This window comes from Dunckerocampus dactyliophorus, chromosome 10 (genome assembly GCF_027744805.1).
Source record: "Dunckerocampus dactyliophorus isolate RoL2022-P2 chromosome 10, RoL_Ddac_1.1, whole genome shotgun sequence".
In the NCBI taxonomy this organism is placed as follows: Eukaryota; Metazoa; Chordata; class Actinopteri; order Syngnathiformes; family Syngnathidae; genus Dunckerocampus; species Dunckerocampus dactyliophorus.
The window spans coordinates 29,524,922-29,548,452 of NC_072828.1; the positions used below are offsets into that span (position 1 = coordinate 29,524,922).

Below are 23,531 nucleotides of genomic sequence, written 5' to 3' on the forward strand. Positions count from 1 at the left end.
CAAAAACAGCAGCAAAATGTAGCCCTCATTGGAAGTTAGTACCGGTTTTGAGCTTTTAAATACAGGCATGGAGCCAATTTGATTAAAACACTTTCATCTGATGATATTCAACAAATCTGAATCTAATAGCACACTAAGCTCCTCAGCAGCTGCTTTCATGGAGCCTCCATTGAAAGGACAGCGCTCAAAAACAACTGGCAGAAGATAAGAGGCACTTGGCCGCTGAACCGCACCACAGCATCACACAAACACATCATGTTCATTCCCACCCATCCCTTCCTATCTCAGCTGACCCGGCTCATCGGTCCAACTGACCTCCCTGGCCATGGACACGCAACACACACACATGCTGTCACATACACACATATGCCGAGGATGTGTTGACAAGGAAGAGACTGCTGGCTCTTAATTAGCAGGAAGTTGCAGTGTCAAGGTGTCATGGGCATGCGGTGCAAAATAACAGCGTGTCTATGTCGCCTGAACAATTCTCTACGGCAGGGTAACAACTCATTTGTTCTGGGGGCCAGATTTTCAGAATGCCAAGCGCTGGGGGGCCGGACTTCTCCCTTCATTCACTGTTAGCACTTATTTAGTATATAATGTCATTGCAAGGCTCTGCTATACCTTTTACCTCATCAAACAGTGGTAAATAAAGTCTTCCATCCATCCATTTTCTTGCTCTTATCTGAGGTCGAGTCATGTGGGCAGCATCTCACAGCATCCGTCAGATCCTCCCAGCGGATCCTGAAGCAATCCTAGGACAGTTAAGAGACATATTCTCTACAACGTGTCCTAGGTCTTCCTTGAGGCCTCATACTGGTCGGACGTTCCCTGAACACCTCCCCAGGGAGGCGTCTGGGAGCCAGCTCATCAGAGGTGAAGAGGAGGAGGAGCAGCGGTTCTACTCCGAGTTTCTCCCAGATGACAGCGCTTTGTACCCTATCTCTAAAGGGAGAGCCCAGCCACCCTATGGCGAAAATCATTTCGGCCGCTTGTACCCACAATCCTGTCCTGTCGGTCACAACCCAAAGCTCATAAGCGCTGGTGAGGGGAGGAACGTAGAGCAAACAGTAAATAGAGAGCTTTGCCTTTTGGCTCAAAACCCTCTTCACCCCAACGGACTGATGCAGAGTCCACATCACTGCAGTTCGCGTTCCATCCTTCAGTCAGTCATGAACAAGACGGGAGTTACTTAAACTCCTCCACTTGTGGGGAGGATCTCTCGCTCCTCTCAATTCGGTGGAGCGCTCAATGCGGCTCTACTCCAAGTTTCTCACGGATGATAGTGCTTTGCACCCTATCTGCAAGCCATCCTACGAAGGAAACTCATTTTGGCCGCTTGTAACCGCGGATCCTGTCCTTTCGGTCACTACCCAAAGCTTGTCATCGTAGGTGAGGGCAGGAACGTAGATCGCCCGGTAAATTGAGCGCTAACCTCCCTCTTCACCACGACAAACCGATGCAGAGTCCGCATCACTGCAGTTCGTGTTCCACCCTTCCCTCGCTCGTGAACAAGACCCTGAGGTACTTAAAATCCTCTACTTGGTGCAGGATCTCATCCTTGACCTGGAGATGGAACTCCACCCTTTTACGGTCGAGAAAAGTCATAAAACCATAAATTACAACAAGCAATGTTTACACTAGTGAAAGATCCCCTGACGGATCTTAATATGACAGGAAATGTCCTTTCAGAAGAAAAGTATTTAACTCAAAGTTGGGCTCTCCTGCTATTTCAGGTTAATGACAAATGAAGAGACAAACTACGTTAACAAGCTTTCTCACTGGGGATGCTGAAAAAGCTACCCAGACCAATGAGGATGACGGGGAGACAAGAGCAAAACTGAAATGATGACAGCAGCTACGTCAAACACGGTTCCGTTGCTTCCATGCCCCAAACCACTTGTGTTTTGGTTGTGTTCCGTAATGTTGGCTTAAAGTTAAAAGGAGCTATGCGGAAATTTCCTCAATAGCATTAAAGACAAAGTTGCCATCCCTCTCCAAGACTAGATTTTTGGCGATTACCACCACCAATCTTCATCTCCATCTGCTTTATAGGACAAGAGCCAGAGATGCTCCCGAGTTTTGAAGACTGAAGGTCCCTCTTATGTCAACCTTCTCCCCTTCTTGTCAGGTCTTTAATGTGGCAGCTCGCACATGAACTAACACGCTCCATCACAAGCGTGTACGGGTGGTCTGCTGGTGGGTGGGGGCACGCCGGTGTCGCTCTTGGGGAGCAGTGGTAACTGTCAAGGAGGGCTTGACCTGGGCTTCCTTTTAAAATCCTGCCAAGCAGAACATTTATTTAAGGAAGCACTGAAGGGCCGGTGGGAGCACGAGGTGAAGAACGACAAGACGGACGCGCAGCTCACACATCAAAGACTGAGCAGGAAGGAACACACGGTGACACTAGAAATGCCAGACGTGCAACCACGTTCTAGATTAGCATCACTTTGGTCTTACTAATGTTCCTAAATTGTCCCTTCAACAACCGTCAAATCTGCATCAAGTGAAATGGAGAAGCGGCCTAATCTAAACTGCATCTGCGACTTGTTGGCCTGACATGCACGCAATGTGGAGAAATGGCCAGAGTTTCGCTGAACTTTTTGAGTGCTTCTTTTTTAAATTTTTTATTACAGCGTATGGAACTCTGTTACAAGCCGAGCCTGGCCCTTCAAGAAGAATTGTATTGTGGGAAGTTCAGTGTCTCTCTCTTCCCTCTCAGCACCGCCCATTGTTTTCGCTGTAGACCATTGTCAATCAATCTCCTTTGTGCCGTCCTGCCATGTCTCCTCTATCTTCGCTAGCTTGCGAGCTTGTAAATGAATCTTTGGTTCATCTGCAGCAATATGTTTTAACAAGGATACAAAAACGCTGCAGTACAGCGGAACGGCGCCAGGACGAAAAGGCACAGCCACAGGAGTGAAATATGAAGTGAGTTAATCATTTCTTGTGTTGATCATTAAGGTTGATCATTAAAATTCAGTTTTTAAACAAGAGAGAAATGTGAGAAAATGTTATTGCCTGTCTGAGAAAAGTGTATAAAGTGTATGGTGAGGGGTTTTACAGCCTTAAATATAATTAGAAATTATAATATATATAATGGTAAAAAATGAAGTTGGCGCGAAGTTGGCATCTATTAACGTCCAATCAGGTTTAAGAACAAACAACAAATGTGTGGATTACATAAAACATGAATGCTATGTCCTATGCACTCTTTTTCTGGTCTTATTTTATTTACAAAATAAAACAATTCAAAATGCATTCATTGTATTAGTCCAATATAATAGCTACACACACATTGTCAAAATGACATTTTATTAAGGAGACCCTGAAAAGTGCGTATGACTTAAGGACTCAATCATTTCAAGCCTGTGACTTCGGACTTGACTCACGACCTGCGATTCGACTTGGACTTGCCCGTCTTCTTGAGACTTGAGATTAAACTTGAGACACTGGTTGCTCCTCTGGTTCTTATTAGTTAACTTTGTTCCTTTCATGATGTCTCCCAAGCGTGAGGCAGCCTCTTCTGATGGCTGTGTGACAAAGAAAAGGAAAGTGAAAGTGAAGCGAAATTAGACATGGTAAAATGTTCAGAGTGGAGAAACCAACATTTGGTTGAATGCCCGTTCCAAGCCACTCACACTGTCCTAAAGAATAAGGATGGTATCTTTGACACATGTGAAAGGATCTGCGCCTATGAAATGGAAAGTGATAACTAAACAGTGTGGTGCTCTCACTATGGAGACTTCCTGTTTCTCCCTGCCTTAAAACACCCCTTCCAGTCTGCAAGACAACCACAGGGATACAACTAAGGAATTGTTCTTTTCTTAATTACTGCTCGTGCGTAGACCGAGGACCACTTGAATGCACAAATGGAGAAAAACAATGTCAACAAACTACTGTAGGTTCAAAAATTCTTTATTACCAGCCATGTCACCAGTCACCAGTAAACGTGCAAGCAATGGTTAGTTTTAGTTACGATTTTGGCTATGTCGACAACCGCAGTTGATGTCAGGCAGGCAGTCTGTGGGGCGTCAACACAAGAGGGTTCCCCTGTACTACAATGTACGCATCATCAAATCACGTAAAACAAGATATGGGTCCTTGGATGGGAAAAGTAATGTGGAGTCTGGTATGCTTTTGCTCCATCCTGCCTTGTCACCGATTCCCTTCGACTGTCGAAATGACACAAGTTCAACATATGTGAAAACGCACGCTGGCCACACACAAAAACAGGCCCGCATTTTATGTTTTTCCACAACTCCATATTGTTTTCAAGGGCCAAGGGTGGAACCTTCCTCCTCCCCCTCCTCTGTCTCCCTCCCGCCTTTCCCTGAGAGGCTGTGCTCGCTTGGCCGCAGGGCTGAGGAATGTGCGAGAGCCATGTGTCAAATCCCTCGACTGTGGGAAAGTGCTGCTCTCTGCTGAACTCCCGCCTCCCTTGCTCTCTCATTCCGTTTGACCGCTCTCCAGGCGAGCGTCCTGCCTCGCTCCAACCTTGTGCGAGTGTGTGTGTGTGTTTGTGCGTGCCTCACAGCACACAGGAAGTGAACAGAAAGCGTCTGGCAGCGGAGCTCCGACTGAACTGCTGTTTCCTGCAGACACTTTGGACGCCAACAGCGGACTCTCCACAACACACAACACACACACACCCATACCCACACACACATTTTCACGCAGCCAACCAGAATATGTTCCCATTCGCCTAAAAACCTCCAAGAGTACTATTTTCTGAGCACCATGTCCATAGGAACACGGATATGTTTAAAAAATGCACATTTTTCCCTCTTTCCAATCTTCATCCACACCAGCCCAGGAAACATCATGAATGTCCTTTTTAAATCGCCCGTGAGTGTTAAAAGTCGCGCATGACTACAGCTGCACGAAATGAAATCAGTACCTGTAAATCAATAACTTCATTACTTGAGTTCCAAAGGCTAAAATGCTAAAATGTTTTTAAAATATCCGTATTCATCTGGACAGAGCCTCAGACCCCTGATCACCATCATGATGGCCTGAATGGAAGACAGGGGTGTCCAAAGTGCGGTCTGGGGGTCATTAGCGGCATTAATTGTCCGGTGCGCACATTGCAAAAATATAATTTAACAAGAAAATTAAAAAAAACAAACAAAAAAAAAACAGCAGCAGAAGCACTAGTGAAAATATTGAGAGAAAAAAAGCTGTAATGTAACGAGAAAAGTCGGAATGTTACACGAATAATGTTGGAATATGAGGAAAGTTTGGTTGAGGAGCAAGTTATAATATGGGAATAAAGTCGCAATGTTACGGGAATTAAGTCATAATATTAAGGAAAGCAAATGTATGAGGATTATTTAAGAAGAAAGTTGAAATATTTGGAAAATTTAAAAAGGGACAATGGGGCCCTTTAAGAAGAATTGCATTGTGGGAAGTTGAGTGTCTCTCGCTTCCCTCTCTCGTTTGTCTGCACCGCCCATTGTCTTCTGCGTCCTGATTGGCTGTACACCATTGTCAATCAACCTCCTTGGTGCCGCCCTGCCGTGTCTCCTGTGTCATCGCTAGCTTGCTTGAAGTCTTTGTGTGTTTGCAAGATTCTCTCTGACAAAACCCACAATGTCGACAAACCATTCTGCACCCAAAAGGCCAAGCATCGCAAGAAATATAGTCAAAAAATATAGTTGGCTACTTTGCGGATTTCACTTATTGCGGGCTATTTTGGGAACCTATCCCCCACAATAAACGGGGGAACAATGTGCAGTGTTTTTTTTCTGGAAATGTAAATTCTTAGAAAATATCAAAGCGGCCCTTGCATCCTCTCATTTTTCCGTATGTGGCCCTCAGTGGAAAACGTTTGGACACCCCTGATGTAAGCCAATCAGAAGCCTGGGGAAAGTCACTTTCTGGAAAAGGCACATGTGCTGCTGAGTATCACACTTGAACATAAAGATAAAGCAAAGGTTTTTCAGTCACTTGTAGTGTTTGCACGTGAAACTAAGGACACAATTCAAACAAAGTTATCTTACAAAAAAATAGCCACGTTCGCTGCATGCTGCTATTATGTGTGATGTTGTGACACATTTGGAAAAGTCCACACACACCCAAAAGTGACAGCCTGCAGCACTTGGCCTCAGTGATGTCTTCATATTACACCGGCAATCGGTGCACGTTTCATGTTGATACTGTATTCTGTTTACGACATCAACAAAGCCAGCTTTTTATTTTATGCATGTATTCAAATAGTTGCAGTACGTCTGTCTGCACATTCTAATGAGGACCGTTTCAGCCCCCCTCTCCGCCCCCAATGCGACACTGCGCGGACTCAAAATAGGCGTACACCTGCCACGCTGCTGCCTGCCTACCCACACATGTCATAAAACATGTCTGCAGAGACATGTTCACTTTCTCCCGCTCTCTAACTGCAGCGATGACATAAGCCGCTCTCGCCATCTGCCTTCCAGCTGGAGGACAACTATGTCTGCTGTGTCTCATCGGAGACGTCCACAGCATCCAAAGCAAAACTGACCTCTGCTCAAATTCCAGCTTGCTTGCGATGTATCCGCCCCTGTGGGATCTGTCCCCACTCGCCTCGTTGACCCGGCCAGTGCTCGCCAGTTTCTGCCTCTTCTTAGCGGTAAAAGAATGACATTCCTGGAACATGTGTTCGTTTGCCAACAATAGTCTCACCAATCACACGTTGTACACTATAACTCCACTTATAACGCCGTCGTAGGAACGGAACTCGTACGTAGACAGGAGGACCACCTCTAAATCAAATGAAATGGTGGAAACAAAAACATTTAGACTTGATGAAAGATGCTTCCTTGCTTTCTGTGAGAGCGTAACCACTCAATCACACACGCAGCTGTCCCCAGTGAGAGCCAGGCGCCAAGAGCAGATCCACAGCTTCTACAAATCGCCTGCCACCACATCCACGTACAGCGCCAGCCAGATACCCCCACAGATATGCAGCCATACCACCCAAACGTGACAATGCAAAGGCCAAGGTGCGATTTCACTGAAACAGTGATGGAGGGGAGTGGTCAAGGGGTCTACACCCCCCCCCACTCACACACACACACACACACACACAGTATATAGTCTGAGTCTCATTTAGGTTTGGACGTCACCCTCTTGGGTTAAATCTTGTAACGCAGCCAGCACCTCGTTCTGCTTCCCACAGTCCTGTATCTGCCTCTGTGACTGGTACTGGGATTCCCCCCCAACACACACACTCTTTACAACTGACTGGCTGCAGTGGGGCAACGTGGGAGGTTGTTTTAAAGAGAGGAAAAAATACAGGGTGTCGCTAAAGTCTGGACATACATTATGCTGCAAATTCAACTAATTTAATTAATAATTAACGGCAATTAAATAATTAAATTTAAATACAATATTTAATATACTGTATACTGTAAATACAAATATTCAAATCTGCAATGTAGTCAACTTTATTTCTTTATATGTATGTTTTAAGGCTGTAAAAGCCCTCACAATGCACTTTATACACTTTTCTCAGACAGGACTTCATATTTTCTCACATTTTAAAAACTCTCAAAGTTCAAATTTCGTTTAATTTTAACAATCAACATGCTAGATTGGACACAATAGTCCGTATGGCTGTGGCGTTTTTGTATCCTTGTTAAAACATATTGCTCCTGCAGTCGTCCTCCTCCTTGAACCCAAGATTAATTTAGCCGGTTAGCTTCTTCTTCTTCTTCCATTGTTTATTGGCGGTTAGTAAGCAGCTCACGCAGTTAGCTAGCGACGGGACGAGGAGATTGATTGACAATGGTCTACAGCCAATCGGGATGCAGAACACAATGGGCGGGTTCTCCCTTAACCAATAAGGACTGCTGTAGCTCTGTATTTAACTGGCTATTGTCTGCTGTGGGTTCCTAATATGTTCAGACAGGCACACAAGCAACACACTGAGGCGAGGTGGAGCTGCACACGTCTTCAACAGGTCAACTTCCCACAATGCAGTTCTTCTTAAAGAGCCAGAGCCTGTGACAGTGCTGAAAAATAATGTTTAAAGCACTAAAATTGCACTAAAAAAATGTGAGTCCGCAAAAGGTGAACTGTGATGGATCGTCTTCAACACCCTCTACTGGTAGCACTAGTGAATATCATAACAGACACACAACAGAGCACTGATAGATCGCTCTAATACACCACAAGGCAGAACACAATGCGCGTTCAAACGCTGTTTAAAAAAAAAAAAAGCAAAATTGCACTTTCAAAAATCCGCTAAACAGCAAATCCGCAAAAGGTGAACTGCGATGTAGTGAAGGAACACTGTAATCATATATTATCTCACATCATACCACATAATCAGAATTTGCATTTCATATCCAATTGAATATATATTGTCAGACGGATGTAAAAAATGTATTTAATGAATTACGTTAGCGTCATTAACGCATGCGCATCAGGCCAAGCCACGCCTCTCTGTTATGACAGCAGACGGAAGCGTAGTGTAGTGTCCCCACATACTCACACAGAGTCTGACGCTCCTTTACAACTTTATTCTGACCTGAACACATTTACAGCAGAGCAATTCCAACACCATGTACTGTATGTATCTCCACCCCCAAACACGTCTCTAGTCCTCCTCGGAAGGTGCATTCACGGACACTCTGAAAATGACAAAAAAAAAACGTTATTATGCGTGTATGTGTGGTCTAAATAAACAGAAAGCCAAAGAAAAACAATACGTGGGGATATTCTTGTCACTAACTAACGTAGCTCTTACTGCAGAAGTGCAATTTGGTGGATTTAAGTACGAAATCCCAGAAAATACGTACACTTCAACTTAAATCACTTGGTGTCTTTGAACGCAACTCTTAATGGCTCATAATATTTATCTTTTAGCTTGATTTAAATTTAAATTTTCAGTACATGCAAACATAGCCTCTATGTAATTGCGTCCTGTCATTCATCTGTTTGTTCACTGATCATTTTGTTCATAAAATATAGGAAAAACGGGCATATTTCAAACATAGTTGCAAATGGTGATTAATCATGATTAATTCATTTGAAATTCGATTAACGACTAACATCCTTAATAATTTGACAGCCAACATACATATATATTGCAGTACATAACATGTATATGTTATGTGTATATATATATATATACATATATATATATATATATATATATGTATGTATATGTGCTTAAAAACTACTGGACATGTTAGGTTATGGCAGGGGTGGGGTGTGCAAATTGTCACCTGGGGGACTGGCAATCAACATCACTGACTGGGGCTGGTCATTTCCTTTACGTATGATCCTCCACTTTATTAGTGTGATCTTCCATCTTTACAGTTATTTCTCCTCATACTGCGGCCTCTTTTACAGACAAGTTGAGTAACACTGCCATAAATGCGGCTCCACTCCAAGGCCACTTTGCTCAATGAGACAGATCTTAACGCCACTGAGATAATGCAGCCCCAGTATGTGCAGGAGATAGTGTAAGCATTCAATGACCTTGTGTTAGAGTGTTACTGTTGTTCATTTACTACAGGGGTGTCCAGACTTTTTCCAGCAAGGGCCACATACTGAATAAAACTTGATGGTTGAAAGACCCGCCGTGTCATACTTCCACGCTGTTAAAAGTTGGCAGAACCAAGAAAAGCGTGAAAAGTGTGTGTAAAAAAGTGTTTGTGCATGTGCGTGTCTCTGTAAAGCCTAGGTCACAGCCGGTTGACCCAGGGGTCAATCTGTACATGTTTCTTTTAGGCCAGCTAATACGCAGCTGCGATGTGTCCTACCACAACTATGCAGACCTCACTCGGATCTACATGTCACTGACAGCAGGTGAACATGGTCCTGCAGATTTACTGTCACTGCATCAACCAGATAAGTGTGTGGATGCAAAACAACTTTCTTCAGCTAAACTCAGACAAAACTGAAATCATTGTCTTTGGCCCTCAGAAACAAGAGAAATAGTTATCAGTCACCTTGAGACTCTTTCTTTAAAACCTAATCTTTAGGTTAGAAATCTAGGGGTAATAATGGACTCATCTGAACTTTAACAGCCACGTTAAGTCAACATCATCATCAGCTTTTTACCACCTAAAAAACATTGCCAAAATCAAGGGAATAGTGTCTAAGCCAGATTTAGAGAGACTAATCCATGCATTTGTCTCCAGCGGGCTAGACTACTGTAACGGCCTTCTCACCGGGCTCTCTAAACGAGCTGTAAAACAGCTGCAGTACATCCAGAATGCTGCTGCTCCAGTGCTCACTAGAACCAGGAAATATGACCGTATTAGTCCAATGCTCAGGTCTCTGCACCACCTTCCTGTTGCTCAGAGAATAGACTTTAAAACAGCTCTGCTTGTGTACAAGTCTTTTCATGGTCTTGCGCCAAAGTACATCTCTGACATCTTAGAGCCACATAAACCATCTCGAGCTCTGAGAAACTCAAGGAGTGGTCTCTTGCGGGTGCCCACAGTCAGGACTAAACACGGAGACGCTGCCTTTCAGTTCTATGCTGCCGAAATCTGGTACAATCTTCCAGAAGATGTGCGACAATCCTCAACTTTGACAATGTTCCAACCCAAGCTGAAAACACTGCTATTCAACTATGCATACGATAACTGAAAGTAGTTTATTTGCATTCTCAATCATTTTTGTTTTATGGAATGATTTATTGAACTTTATGTAATGATTTTAGAATGATTAGATGTTTTTATGGAATGATTTTATGAAGTGATTTTACCCTTCTTTTCTGTAAAGCACTTTGAATTACCTTGTGTATGAATTGTGCTCGAGAAATAAACTTGCCTTGTTCTCTGACGACAAAGCCATTGTTGGTTGTGTTTCAGAGGGGAATGATCTGGAATACAGGATGGTCATCAGGGACTTTGTCAGCTAGAGTGAGCTTAACCAGCTACAACTCAACACCAGCAAGACAAAGGAGATGATCATTAACTTCCAGAGGAAAACTTCTCACTTTACACCGGTGAACATCCAGGGAGCGGACATAGAGTTGATAGACAGCTACAAATTCCTGGGTGTTCACCTTAACAACAAACTGGACTGGTCCGTCAACACCCACGCCCTCTACAAGAAGGGCCAGAGTCGCCTCCACCTGCTGAGGAGACTGAGGTCCTTGGGTGTGTGCAGGACTCTCTTACGGACCTTTTATGACTCCGTGGTGGCCTCAGCCATCTTCTATGCTGTGGGCTGCTGGAGAGGAGGCAGCACGGACAGGGACAGGAGCAGGATCAATAGACTGATCAGGAGAGCGAGCTCCATCCTGGACGGTCCTTTGGACTCCGTGGAGGAAGTGGGGGAGAGAAGGATGTTGGCTAAGCTGACATCCATCATGGACAACACCTCTTACCCGCTACATGACACTGTGGGTTCCCTTAGCAGCTCCTTCAGCAGCAGACTGTTACACCCACGGTGTAAGAAGGAGAGGTTCCGCAGGTCCTTCATACCGACCACTGTCAGGCTCTACAACACCTGCACCACTTGAACCATGCGTCACTATGTATTCTTTACTTGCGTATCTTGCTTGCTGCTGTAACAAGTGAATTTCCCTGCTGTGGGATTAATAAAGTACTATACATACATACATGCAAGGCGCGCGTGACATGCTGATTTTCGAGCCGTAGACTGGCCGCAGACCGGCTGAAGATGTCTCTACTGGCGCTTAATTTTTTTTTTTTCAGGTCGCAAGGCAAACTTACACACTTCGTACGTCTTTGTGCATTTCATACATTTTAGAGGAGGTTAAATAAAAGTTACGGTTACGCAAAACTGATGTGTATTTCAGAATGAATGAATGAATTTCAGCAGGCCTATTTTAGGGACCACAAAATGGGTCAACAATTTAAAGCTGTTCTGCAGAAATGGAGGTTGATCAAGCCTTGGCAGTTGGTGACACTAATTCCTACAGGTGTTCCAAATACTTATTACCTCCTCTGTCTGCATAAAAACAGTGTTCGGAACACGCTGTGGTACTATACCCTCGTCAACATCAGTTGAACAGCATTGTACTGGGGAAAGCTATTTGTTGCTCTAAAAATGGCAAGAAAAAAGGGAATTAACAATGGAAGAGAGACAGACCATCTTAACACTTCAAAATGTAGCTTTATCCTCCAAAGAAATTGGAGTGTTCTGTTCGGCCAGATATTTTGTAAGTCGTCTATGCGCGACTCCTTCATGGACCACAACTATGTTCTCCACGAACAAACCTAACCTAACTCCTAACGCAGCAATTTGGGGAACGCCAAAAAAATCGTACATCCGGTTGTGACCTAAGCTTAAAAGAGTGTTTGGAAGTGAAGTATCAGCCATAGCCTGACTGCACTCCAGTATATGGGCGCAGTCCAAGTTCTGCTGCCTACTGCTGGCTGTTCTTCAGCACTGTTTTTTTGAAAGTTGTCAATATTTATTTTTCTAACTTTGTTGTTGGGTGTTTTTGCAAACTTTTGTTTATTAGTCACAATTATATTTTGTGAGATTGTGTAAAATTTCAACTCTGCTAGTGCTACTAACATGGCATTTTGCCCTCATAATATTATGAGTTTATTCTGGTAAAATTACAACTTTTTCATTGTTACATCTTTTTCCTTTTAATGTTTTGAGTTTATTCTCATAAAATTACAGCTTTTTTTTCCATTACTGCTAGGGGTTTTTACTACATTTTGCAACTATTTAAACCTTCTTCTTGTACATTTTTTCTCTTTTTACATTGCATATTTTAAAGTAGCAAGCAATCATCTATCAAGAGTGAAGCTTATTAGCGCCATTAAAGCCCACTTAATGGTCCTGTTGAGGAGCCCTCGCTTTATGGCCCAGTGCGGTTCAAAAGAGGGCAGATGACTTACTCGTGGCAAAAGACTGGACATGCCCAAACATCAGTAAATATTCTGCGGAGTACAGCTTAAACTATCTCAGCTTCCCCTGCTCCCTATTAATGGGACGTTAAATCATGACATCATAGAAACAGCTAAGATATTTTGACTTATCTACGTGGGGGAGGCAGGTGAGGTGCGTGGCCATGGGGAGCTTAGCAAACTGATCGTTTCCTTTAAACTGAGGTCATATTGCCTATATGACAATGTGGTCAAGGAGACGTGAGACTTATGGCTGTTGTCGTCCAATTTCATACTGCAGAAAGTTGATGCTATGTCAAACTAGTGTGATTTTGCAAAAGGTAGTGTCTCAATGCCGCTTTAGTGGGCATGTGTAATAATTACTAAAGAAGGCAACAGGAGTGGATGAGGAAGGAGGAGGTGGTCGCTGGGGTTAAGAAAGGCACCGCGCTCGTCTTATCAGCCGTGCAAGCCGTGAGCGATCTAAGTGGGCTGAGAGACAAGAGAAGGGCCTCTGTTGTGCCCTGTGATCCAAGACTGCGCTTTATGGCATACTCCAGATCGCTATCAGTGTGGGAAAAGACTGCAAGGCCACAGGATCTGTGCTTAAGCATGAGTGTGTGTCTGTGCATGTTTGTTTGGTTTGTGTGCAGTTTCTCCCACTAAAGTAATCAAGAGGGCAGAAGATTGTATGTTTAGACAGAGTGTGTGTGTGTGTGTGTGTGTGTGTGTGTGCGTGAACGCATGACTGCTGTGGAGCCTGATAAGGACTATAAACATCATCCAACAGCAGGCGGGCAGGTTCACCCACACAGGACGATAAAGCAGAGCTTTGCTCCTAACCGACCACATTATTCTCAAATTGTGTTGATATGTCGCCATAAAATATACTTCTGTGTGCTGCAATTAAGTGTAAGATCAGTGCTATTCTTGAAACAATCAAACGCCAATCACTTGGCGCTGGAGACGTTGCAATGCCTTATCCAAGATGGCTGTAAAACACTCATTAGGAATGTTCCGTGCTTTTGGTTGTAGAGAAATTTGCGGATTTTACTTGTTAGAGAATGACCTGCGTGCAGTTTTCAGGTTTGTCTATGTTTCATTTGAAATATCATTAAAGCCGTTTATACAAAGGCTTAGCAGTTTCATGTTTTGCATTTTGTTCTCTTACCGTGACAAAAATTAACCCACCATGGCCTCAAAATCGAAGTCCAGCCATCCCTCGCCACTTTGCAGTTCAAATATTGCGGCTTCTTCAAAAAAATATGAAGATGCGGTTTCATTGTTGAATACGGCCTGATTGAAGGAACAACAGCCTTTAATGTCAGGTTTGAATTACAATCGCCCCTCGTTTATAGCGGTTCATTGGTTTCAGACCCGACCACGATAAATGAATTTCTGCTAGGATTCAATGTTAATAAATGATATATTTTTGTAGTTAGAGCACAGAAAACCTTTTTGACTTTCTAAATACAATTTTTAACATTATTAGAGCCCTGTAGACAAGAAATAACACCCCTACAGTTACCTTTACACTCCTATTATTCATTGTTTACACCGAGTCGCTAGACAGCCGTTAGCTAGCGAGCTAACCAGTTAACCTCAAATTTATTTTTTCTAAACTTAAGAAAGGGTTTCAAACGGAGTGGTGAAGAAGGACAAAGTAAACTTACCATTCCACAAGGAATGGGACCTTTTTTTTTCCACTCTGCACTGCAGGGAGTGATAATCGAACCCCATTATGGTGAGGGATGACTGTAACTTGCAACAGGCACAATAATCCCAAAAAAAAAGCGCGGGCTACTGTTGCGGCCGTAACCCACGCCAAGCTGAAACTCAAATCTGAAACCCCGATATCACTTCCTGTCCGCCACTCACTCTGCTCCCCTAAGGAACACATTTACAGCAACACAGAAAAGCACGAGTGTTATTTATGTCTTATATGACTTATTTTCTCTTTTTTTTTTCCAAGTCAACAACAATAACGTTTTGCTTCTCAAGACCGATACTGATAACTTTTTTTTTTCAGATTTAACTGTAGTTTGTGCACATCTGAAACCAGAACGACACAAATAAAGCTGGATTTGAGAAAACCGTACCTGTGGATTGGTACTAATCAAATATGATGACATCTCAACTATTAACAAAATGTAAAACTAGTGTCAGCTCAGAAGTACAGAAAGTGGCTATAAGGGGTTTATTAGCCGACAAAAGCCCGTATCTTCAATGATGGTAATGGGCTGGTCGTCCTGCGCCATAATTTCCATGACGAAATCACAGATCGCTTGAGCTGTCAGATTGTCTCTGGAAAAAGTTTTTGTACTTTTCAAATGCTGTGGCGATAGAAAAAAGGTCCGGGCCCCAGGTGTTGTAGCGATGCTGGCGTTTCAGGTGGCTGATGAGGTTTGATGTGTTGAAATTCCAATCTTATCAGATTTATTGGTATGACGTCATAATTCCTCAATTCGGCCTAATAATTATCGGTCCCATGACTATCATGTACCCCTACTTATTATGTCTACTATATTGGGTAATATGAATGTAAAGGTGACTATAGGGGTGTTATTTCATGCCTAAAGGGCTCTAAAAAAGTTAAAAATCACATTTAGAAGGATGTAAACAGGTTTAGTAAGAAAAGTAAGAAATCCGACTGCGCGGAAATTCATTTATCACGGTTGGGTATGGAACCAATTAACTGCGATAAACGAGGACTTACTGTACGTACTGAATTGTGATTATGGCGTACTGTTACACACCTAAGTCAGACACAGAAGACCTGAATGCAAATGCCTCAATTAGTCAGAACATAAATAATACAATACCTATAGAATGCAAAGAGTCACTCTCAAAGACAGCTAGGAAGATTTCTAACTGGACTAAAAAAATAATAATTCTGACATTAAGTGCCGTGTAAGTGCCGTGTAAGCGCCGTGCCTCCTGCACTCCAACAGTAGACGTTGCCAAAAGCCAATAGATTTTCCAGAGAGAAAAACAGCGTCTGAGACATCAAAGGTGCATTTGGTGCAACCTTACTAACTGACTGGACAATGTCTGAACCTGATCCTGCACAGATGAGGTGAGAAACCGACTAAAGAAGACGTTATGTACACACTGACTTATCCCCAGCGGCGTGATGCAGACGGTGACCTCCATAAAGCTGCAGTGGTGCTGTCGGGTGATGAGGTCACGGCTAAATCAGTGGCAGGTTTGGCTATTAGTTGAGTCACAGATGAGTTCATAAGAGAGGCGTACTCCAGGGGGTCACTGGGTAAATCATAGCCCATTTCAGCAACACTCTCAGCTGTACTTACGCTCATAAACGCACACACTGACGCCACTGGCAACCAGACTCTTGCCGACTCCTGTGATGAGCCACTCCTCCGAGGCCACGGTGAGTCACCTGTGCAGCCTGGCAGACATGCCGCCTGAGGCGAGGCGACAAAAGATTTGTGTGCGTCTGTGTGTATTCCGCTGGTCTGACTCCAGTGATGTCATCATTAGAAGACAGCCGGGGCAAAGTCGGCTGAGAAATGGCACCGTTCCCTCCACCCTTGCGATATGACCACACTCTCATTGCACAGAATAACAAGAGAATAAAGAGATGGATGATGGTGAAAAGGAGGTGTTAATGGTGGTTTGGAGAGGAGATGTGATCTTCTTTTGGTAATAACCCATTTACACAGTAATCTACTTGTGAATACAGATATTTAACAGCCATTACACATCAGTGGAATGGATTGCTCGCACCTTGGAGACAGACTTATCTGCTTTACGAGCAACCATAATCACAATGAGCAGCAGCTCTTGATCAATTTTATTTCCCCACTGTGGGCAAACAGAAATAGAACACATTTAAGAGCATCGAGCTATATCTGCAAGTCGCTTATTGGCTCGACAATAAATTATCCTCTCATAAAGTTTAAATACGTCGGACGGGGCTGAAAGAAAATGAAAGAACTGCTCATACATGAAAAAAATTGCCATGGTTCACTGACAAATAGCATGTATTTGTCAAACAAGTAGCTTTGATATCAGAAATAAAAATACATAATCAGAATCAGTAATCACAACAATCATAGTGAGAGATTTGCTGTTTTACACACACACATTTACCACATCACATTGTTTTGTTCTCATCCATGGTCTCAGACAAAGCCAGAATTAAGTGCATGGCATGAGCCAACGAGATGCAAGATACCACACTTTCATCATGTCCCATCATGGCGACTGTCTCTTGTACAACAATGTTGACTCATCTGCTGATGTCCAATAAATGCTACAATGCAGCTGCCTTAAATAGCTTGTATAATGACGTAGCCTTAGCTTATACTAATATATGGGTGTGTGCACGCCTATACTTCACTTTCTCTGGTCCAAATCAGACTGACGGGTTTGTAAACTCGGTCCGTTTTTCCACTGTTTTGCCTTCTTCTCGCACTTTGGAAAATCCAAATTAATCAAAATTTCAAAATGCATCACAACAAACCACACAACATTACGGTCTTCTCTTAGTTTCCCTTCTCTTCTCTTTCCTGCACAAACAAGTGAGTAAGATTCAAGATTCAAGACTTTTATTGTCATATGCATAGTAAAACAGGCAGTTATACTATGCAATGAAATTCTTATTCTGTTCATTCTCCCAAGAAAAGAAAGAAAACACAAGAAGTGGGTAAAAGCTGTTTGCCAGCCTTGTGGTCCTGGACTTCAAACTCCTGTAGCGTCTGCCTGACGGTAGGAGTGTGAATAATGAGTGTTGTGGATGTGTGCTGTCCTTCATGAGGTTGTTTGTTCTGCGTAGTACTCTAGATTTATAAATGTCTTGCAGGGGGGGGGGCTTATGTACCAATAAATTAAGCAGCAACAACAGAAGAGACATTAATACAGATAAATAATACAAATAAATAAATAAATAAAGTGCTATGGGTGTGTGCGTGTGTTGCGTGCGTATATAAGGCAACCCTAATGAACAGAACATGGAGCAGAATTGACATGTTGATAATGTGAAACAAGCCGTTTGAGTTATATCACTTGTTCAAGCCTTTTCTAACAATCCACACTACAAAATAAGTCAGAAATGTATGTATGATTCGTGTTGACATCGGCTCAATGTGTTCGTATCGGCCGATATTCAAGGCTGCCATACCAGTATCATATCAGAGGTGAAAAAGTTGCGTCGGGTCAAACCTGATTAGTTCAGTTTTCTGCCAGCTGGATCAGATTCAGGTCAGATTCCCATTCACTCCAACACTAAACCCTGCCCAGTTTGTTTAGAACCAAGAACAGGTGGACTCAGACTGGTTGATTTGGTCCTCAGCCGGGCCACTTACTGTGTTTCACGCTTAACCATCAAGGGGGAAAAAATGAACTAGAGTTTGATTAAAGTGCTAATGTGAAAGCAGCTTAATATATGCTAATACTCTGAGTTTGGTTCTCCGGTCTGAACTAAAGGCATCTTTGTCCTAGGACCAAAAGGACGCCCTCTGAAAATCACATGACCAAGACTGTGACGTTACAAAGAGATTCTAAAATGCATACCATGAGGTTGCCAACAATTTTACGGGGACCCAGTGACAATACTCCAACAGCCTTCCCCACAGCACAACGCCACATGAGCAGAAGCTATTGCCTTTGGCTCCCTCCTAAACTAAACCATACACTGAAATATCACCAGGGGACAGTCACAGGACTGGACTCATCATCTTTACGGCACACAAGCCTCTGCTTGTCATGTCATGTTGGTCAGGTGATGTTGTGTGAAATGTGAAAATGTTGTGTTATTCCGTATGCAAAAGCAAGTGTGTGGTGTGACTGCACTGAAGAGATCTTAATGTGTTTTCCACCTGCAGGATTGGTTGTTAATCACTCATTCAATTAGCTTTTGTTAATTTTGTTTGTGTTGCCCGCTATTTAGACAATAATTTCTGTGTATAGTAAATCTATCCTGCTTTACAAACCGTACAATGACTACTGTAACTTAAACCCAAGTTTCATGTTTGTAGTATTGTCCTTTGAGATGACCTCTGAGACACTGTACACGATATGGAGCAGTCATTTTTGGTCGATGTGCTAACTCAGTTTTTCAAATTTTCAAGAGATCTGCCACAAACTGATCAACAGGCTGAAAAGCTGACAGTTGATACACGGGAACCACATCATTATTGAAGCTCATCTTCTGACTTGTTCGTAAGCCCATCCAAACTAAGGAGCAGAATTGAGACGCGCACAGTCAACATTTAAAGCACAAATGGCAACAACCAATCCAGGGTAAACAACTCCCTTTGACATCTTCCAACCGCAATCCATGTAGGACAGAGTTTGTCCTCTCCATCTGAACACATCTTAGACAAAAGAGATCTGCCTCTTATTGTGAGGGGCAGAGTGGCGGAGAAAGAGGTGTGTTGACGAAGAAGATGAAGATGGCAAACATCCCCAGGAGCAGCGCAGGCTCAGGTCCCGTATCCTTCCCCTCGTACGGGGGCTGCCGGTGTAGCAGATTGGAAGAGGGTTTGGGGGTCGTTCTCAAGTGGGTTTAGGGCAAGCTGCAGTCTGTGTGACCTCTAATCACTGCGTTATTAAAGGCTGGAATTAAGAGGGCAGCGACAAACATCAGAAGACAGAGAGAAACCTACCCATCTGTGGAAATCAGGGAGGTATTCTCTGATGTGCCCAGCACAGGCTGAAACTGTGCATGTTGCATTTACAACAGTCAAAAGACCTCCATGAAAAGGGACACTGAAACCAGGAACAAAAAAGGTAGGAATTACATTGATCCTATATCTGTTCTCCATGGAAGACTGAAATGCAGACATTAACATGCAAATATCTACTAAGCTCTGTCCGAGGCCTTTCACAACCCTAAGAAATGGCAGGAACATTGTGTGGTGGGCTGAAATAATCAGCTGACAGCTGATACCACCGTTCCAAAAGTGTTCGCAAATCATCACAAAAGGTACTTGCATGGAGCAAAACAAATAAACTTTACCAATGAAATACCTGAAAAGCTGTATTCCAAATCAAAGTCTTAGTTACTGTATATGTTTTCGAATCACAGAAAGCACTACAACCGTGCAATTACTACAGTATAATGGTTCTTTCGATGAATCGAGCAATCAGTTAGGCCCTTGACCAGGGGCGGGCAAACTGCGGCCCGCAGGCCCGACAAGCGTCTAAACCCGGCCCACAGGGCATTTCCAAATTCCTTTTTTTAAACCTTTACCGTGGAAACTGTACCTGACAGCATGACTTGCAGTGCTATTGTGGCACACTTGAGTTGCCGAAATATTCAGATGCAATTTGTCGCTTGTAGAAAAAAGCAATCCAAACAACACAAAACGTCAACACACACAACGCACAAAGTAACCTAACTACTGCACCATGTGGGCATACAATCAAATATCTACACACAATACCCATGCCTAAAAAACACCCATATAGTCCCGCCGCAAGGCATGCTGGATAGCTTGTGGTACTCTTGCTCCCAACATTTTGAGTCATGTCAGTCAAAATATTCAGATATTATATTGGCTTGTCGGCAGTGACCACTTCTGGTCACGTGACGGTGAGGGGCCGGTGATGTGATCATCTTCAGAAAGTAGTGGTTTGCTTGTCTACACAAAAACGACACAGAAACGTTGCCAGATTTTTCCACTCTGGAAGCTGTTTTAAAAAAAGATATTGTTTCAGGGCATCTATAACAATGTTTCCATGTGGATGAAAGGCTGAAAGGACAAAATACTTTGCCGTTTCAACCTAAGAACGTTCCTGTGTGGACAGCCCCAAAAGTGCATATGGTAACTCATGTTACTGAGGCACAACAGTGATGCCTTGCTTACTTAATGTGTTTATCACGTTACTTTTGCAATGTGTTACTTCGTAAACCACTTAGAACCTCCAACAATTTATTTTTCCAACAAATACTTTTAAAATGTATTGAGTTGTGAAACGCTTTGTAGCTGACCGTATTCCTTTCTTGAACCTTTCATGATGCTTTCCCATTTTCTAGCTTGTGTTTGCCTCTCAGCCTTTGAAACTAAGGTGTATTGTTTCAGGCAAGGTTCGCGCTAAGGTTATGGGTAATTGCAATAGCTATTTTACATTTCAATCGGTAGTATAATCTCCAAGTCCCCATCTTCTCAACACAAAAACACTGATATCCCCCTAATTCAGCCATTTAGATGGGACAATTAAGGGCTCACTCAAAAGTTTACAGCATCAGTTCCACTATTTCTGACTGCTCCTTCTTTATATGTTTAAGATACCAATTTACAGTGCTCAGCAAAAATGTGGACTTTTTAGTCAGTATGAAAACAATTTGCTATATTCTTTGAAAAGGGGATTTTAACAGACATATATTTCATCAACTGTTATAGGGAATATGTGCAGCAGGTTCCTCCAGCTGCCTAGATTTTGGCTAAGTTTATCTACTAATGTCAGCTATCATTGAATATATAGCCTATTATGTGCCTTTTGTGTGTGTGTGTGTGTGTGTGTGTGTGTGTGTGTGTGTGTACGTACCACGGACATGCACGTAAATACAAACAGAACTCTAGTTATTTCATACGGGCTGAAGGAAAATTTCCGACAATTTTTATGCAGTTTAATTCGTAATAGTAACAAATATTTTTGTACAAACTGTTCATTTAAACCATTACTGGTAACATATGCTCACCGTTGGCGGTGTTCTTATCTTATTTGGTTTCAAAAAATGTAATTTGGAGAGAGTTGCATACCAGGAAACGAATAATCAATTTAAATGTAGAGTAGTAAAAGTCAATGTCAGTGTTTTCAGTGTATTTGTACAGTTCCCTTGGGTTGTAATTGAAACAAACAATACCAGAATGTCATCGCTGAATCCTTTGAAGGACCAGTGCTCATCTGTATGTACTGAAGTCATTCATCTTATATTATGTTAAATGGACACAAGGGTTTCTATGTCAATTCCTTTGAACGGCTGGCCACTCTTATGCGCTAGAGTAGGCACTCTCTGACATGGCCCTTGACGGTGAAGGACCCTAAGTTCACTTGGCAAGGCCTCTACTGTTTATGCTATACTTTTATTTGTGGGTAGAGAGGCTTTTCTTGGTAATAATCAGAAGTTCTTTACATTTTACTTTTTGCGTGGAATGATAAAAGCCTTAACATGAAACGCAGACACAATGGATCGTGAATGTCCATATTTTACAGCCAGGTCAATCAGGTTTGACCAGCAGGGCTACCGTTATTCCTAAAAACTCATCCCTTTACATTTCTATGGAGCAACTCATTAGCTAAGTAGTATTCCCTCTTTCTTACCACATCTTGGCTCTTTGTCTGAAGGCCTGTCTTTGTCTCTCCTAAATGATCCCACACAAGGCCTATTTTGTGGTTAATACATATTTACAGCCATGTAAGTTTTTTGTGGGGATCCTGTAGTTTTATTTTGCGGGCTGTCATTCTAGACACCGTAAAACCATTACCAAGCTGTTTAGGGTAATTGTTTGACCGTATAGTAGTTCTATTTGTGGCGCTCAATGAGTCAGCATCTTTAGAGTGGGCAGATGGCTAGACAACGCATGCCGGGGAGTCCCAGGAACAACAACTTGTAGTGTTTGAAAACATCAGCATTTTTGTTTAAAGTTGGGTTGAATGAAATGGAATGAGAAATAAACACGAACGACAAAAATAAAATGAACATTTTGAAATGTGGTTGTTTGACAAAAGGTTATTATGTTATTCTTTGTAACAGTTTAAAGCAGTCTTTGGAAAGACAAAAACATAAATATTAATTCATCTGGTCCATTTTACTTTGATGCCCAATCTTCAAAAGCACTTTGCCAATAAGATATAAGTTTTTATATTGTAATATTGTTATTTGTGGGTGGGTGTGTTTACAGTAGCCTCCTGGGGGGTAGGGTCACCCAGTGTCTTTAGTGAATTAAAGGGGCCAGCTGTGATACTGTCTGAAAGGAACATGAGCACAGACAAAGGGGGAGATCCCGGCACTCCCTCCAAAACAAAAGACACCGAGACAAGAGGCTGAAACCACACAATCATCTCGCCGTCTACAATGGCCAAGCTCCTGTAACAAGCAGGATCAGGGGGATCGGCAAAGGGCTAAGCCAGCATTGGCAACAGGTTTCATTGCGAGCCATTAATTCCACTCTGCTTCACACAATTAATTTCACTCTCATCCAGGAGCTGAAAGCTCCCCAATGAGAGGAGGACTGATTCAAAGCCCAAGATTATAAGGTGAGGCAGCGAAGGCTCCTGAACAGATGGTCCTTGACCAAAGAACTAAGTGTATAATGATGAGTAAAAGTAAACGTGAGCAGGCTTGGAGTTAAACACATCATGACAGCATCAACTGTGGGCAGCGTTGCCTAAGGCCTGAAACTGGCTGGAAGTACCATGCAGTGAAGCGCTTTGTCCGCATATGCAGGATTCTGTCTTTTTATTGACACCGCATGAAAAGATCCTTGGGACTAATTCGGGATTTGGATCCCAAAAACTACATTGAAACAACAAAGTTAACCAACCTGAAAAAGAGAGTCCCTGCTGACTTTTCCATTTGAGTTCATGTGAACAAAGGTAATGCTCCTATGGGCTTAGTTTGGTCAAACCATGAAGTTGACTAATTGCTGGTTGACTCACCACCTGCTCGAAGCCAAGGCAGCTCAGGAACTGTGGAACTGTTTTTTCCCCCAAAGCAAAACACTAAGTACTGGATTAGATCCCCAGAGT

General features: G+C 42.8%; 1 long non-coding RNA gene across 1 annotated transcript in view; it reads right to left on the reverse strand.

The window, feature by feature from the left end:
• Nucleotides 1–8,429: 8,429 nt before the first annotated feature.
• LOC129188823 (uncharacterized) overlaps nucleotides 8,430–23,531 on the reverse strand; it is a 33,674-nt gene continuing 18,572 nt past the window's right edge. Inside the window, exon 4 of the long non-coding RNA XR_008572702.1 lies at nucleotides 8,430–8,615. This is a non-coding gene — a long non-coding RNA (uncharacterized LOC129188823). The remainder of the gene's footprint in view (nucleotides 8,616–23,531) is intronic.